Raw genomic sequence first — 2,500 nt, forward strand, 5'->3', positions numbered from 1 at the left:
TGGCTTAGAAGGCCAGTGCCTTATCCATTAGGCCACCGGGGCTGATGAGCGCTTGACTTCCTTTCTTTGGAGGTTGTTTCGGCGGTTCGAGTGAAAGCCATGGTTTCAAGCTGATTTTTAGTTCAAAGATGAAACTGTATTTAAGAACATTTAAGAAATGCTGAGAAAATAAATTACACTCTGTACACACTCTGGGCAACTCAGTGTCCAGAACTCTGAACAGCCAACACCCTGTGCTTATTGCTTCACTTTATTTGGGGTGTTTATGTTGTCTGGTAGGACTTGTGAAACCACATGAAGACCAGAGAGTACCAACGATTTGAATCACTGAATCTAATTCCATTAAAGAGGGGAGTAGCAGGAGCACGTGTGACGTGCTCAAACACAGCTGAATCAAAGGTTTGAATTACCTCTTCAGCATGGCATCGAGTTTGGCAAAGGCCTGATAACAAGCCATTCATTTGATTCAGGTGTGTCAGAACAAGGATGCACCTAAAGCTAAAGAAAAGTAGCTCTCCAGGACTGGAGTTGGAGACCCCTGTGCTAGGCTATGTACAGATAGGGAGCCGCCCTTGGTGATCGGGGGCAGTTATAGTACCCGACTGACTCACTCGGCGCCTGTACTGCAGGGTGACTTGGCTGCGTTTTGGGGCATCAGGTCCTGACTGTCGTCTGTTTTCGGACACAGTTCAGAGAATCCGGCCATCCAAAACACATAGCAGAGGATGGTTTCGATCCATCGACCTCTGGGTTATGGGCCCAGCACGCTTCCGCTGCGCCACTCTGCTGGAGAGCACCTCAGATGGGACTCGAACCCACAATCCCTGGCTTAGAAGGCCAGTGCCTTATCCATTAGGCCACCGGGGCTGATGAGCGCTTGACTTCCTTTCTTTGGAGGTTGTTTCGGCGGTTCGAGTGAAAGCCATGGTTTCAAGCTGATTTTTAGTTCAAAGATGAAACTGTATTTAAGAACATTTAAGAAATGCTGAGAAAATAAATTACACTCTGTACACACTCTGGGCAACTCAGTGTCCAGAACTCTGAACAGCCAACACCCTGTGCTTATTGCTTCACTTTATTTGGGGGTGTTTATGTTGTCTGGTAGGACTTGTGAAACCACATGAAGACCAGAGAGTACCAACGATTTGAATCACTGAATCTAATTCCATTAAAAGAGGGGAGTAGCAGGAGCACGTGTGACGTGCTCAAACACAGCTGAATCAAAGGTTTGAATTACCTCTTCAGCATGGCATCGAGTTTGGCAAAGGCCTGATAACAAGCCATTCATTTGATTCAGGTGTGTCAGAACAAGGACGCACCTAAAAGCTAAAGAAAAGTAGCTCTCCAGGACTGGAGTTGGAGACCCCTGTGCTAGGCTATGTACAGATAGGGAGCCGCCCTTGGTGATCGGGGCAGTTATAGTACCCGACTGACTCACTCGGCGCCTGTACTGCAGGGTGACTTGGCTGCGTTTTGGGGCATCAGGTCCTGACTGTCGTCTGTTTTTGGACACAGTTCAGAGAATCCGGCCATCCAAAACACATAGCAGAGGATGGTTTCGATCCATCGACCTCTGGGTTATGGCCCAGCACGCTTCCGCTGCGCCACTCTGCTGGAGAGCACCTCAGATGGGACTCGAACCCACAATCCCTGGCTTAGAAGGCCAGTGCCTTATCCATTAGGCCACCGGGGCTGATGAGTGCTTGACTTCCTTTCTTTGGAGGTTGTTTCGGCGGTTCGAGTGAAAGCCATGGTTTCAAGCTGATTTTTAGTTCAAAGATGAAACTGTATTTAAGAACATTTAAGAAATGCTGAGAAAATAAATTACACTCTGTACACACTCTGGGCAACTCAGTGTCCAGAACTCTGAACAGCCAACACCCTGTGCTTATTGCTTCACTTTATTTGGGGGTGTTTATGTTGTCTGGTAGGACTTGTGAAACCACATGAAGACCAGAGAGTACCAACGATTTGAATCACTGAATCTAATTCCATTAAAAGAGGGGGAGTAGCAGGAGCACGTGTGACGTGCTCAAACACAGCTGAATCAAAGGTTTGAATTACCTCTTCAGCATGGCATCGAGTTTGGCAAAGGCCTGATAACAAGCCATTCATTTGATTCAGGTGTGTCAGAACAAGGATGGCCTAAAATCTAAAGAAAAGTAGCTCTCCAGGACTGGAGTTGGAGACCCCTGTGCTAGGCTATGTACAGATAGGAGCCGCCCTTGGTGATCGGGGGCAGTTATAGTACCCGACTGACTCACTCGGCGCCTGTACTGCAGGGTGACTTGGCTGCGTTTTGGGGCATCAGGTCCTGACTGTCGTCTGTTTTGGACACAGTTCAGAGAATCCGGCCATCCAAAACACATAGCAGAGGATGGTTTCGATCCATCGACCTCTGGGTTATGGGCCCAGCACGCTTCCGCTGCGCCACTCTGCTGGAGAGCACCTCAGATGGGACTCGAACCCACAATCCCTGGCTTAGAAGGCCAGTGCCTTA

At 48.5% G+C, this 2,500-nt stretch overlaps 1 protein-coding gene and 6 non-coding genes across 8 annotated transcripts in view; all 7 read right to left on the reverse strand.

Annotated features, from left to right (window-relative positions):
• The window catches only part of trnar-ucu (transfer RNA arginine (anticodon UCU)), a 73-nt gene extending 31 nt beyond the window's left edge, over nt 1-42 (reverse strand). Inside the window, exon 1 of the tRNA in view lies at nt 1-42. This exon is cut by the window's left edge and continues 31 nt beyond it. This is a non-coding gene — a tRNA (tRNA-Arg).
• atp7b (ATPase copper transporting beta) overlaps nt 1-2,500 on the reverse strand; it is a 60,354-nt gene that overhangs the window by 51,437 nt on the left and 6,417 nt on the right. The gene's annotated exons all lie outside the window — the stretch shown is intronic.
• On the reverse strand, nt 717-788 carry trnam-cau (transfer RNA methionine (anticodon CAU)). Its single transcript has one exon. It is a non-coding gene; the product is annotated as a tRNA-Met (tRNA).
• trnar-ucu (transfer RNA arginine (anticodon UCU)) lies at nt 795-867 on the reverse strand. The gene has a single exon. It is a non-coding gene; the product is annotated as a tRNA-Arg (tRNA).
• Nucleotides 1,621-1,693, reverse strand: trnar-ucu (transfer RNA arginine (anticodon UCU)). The gene has a single exon. It is a non-coding gene; the product is annotated as a tRNA-Arg (tRNA).
• Nucleotides 2,369-2,440, reverse strand: trnam-cau (transfer RNA methionine (anticodon CAU)). Its single transcript has one exon. It is a non-coding gene; the product is annotated as a tRNA-Met (tRNA).
• Nucleotides 2,447-2,500, reverse strand: part of trnar-ucu (transfer RNA arginine (anticodon UCU)) — a 73-nt gene continuing 19 nt past the window's right edge. The window contains exon 1 of the tRNA in view: nt 2,447-2,500. This exon is cut by the window's right edge and continues 19 nt beyond it. This is a non-coding gene — a tRNA (tRNA-Arg).

The sequence above is a fragment of the Oreochromis niloticus genome, linkage group LG23 (assembly GCF_001858045.2).
Source record: "Oreochromis niloticus isolate F11D_XX linkage group LG23, O_niloticus_UMD_NMBU, whole genome shotgun sequence".
Taxonomy (NCBI): Eukaryota; Metazoa; Chordata; class Actinopteri; order Cichliformes; family Cichlidae; genus Oreochromis; species Oreochromis niloticus.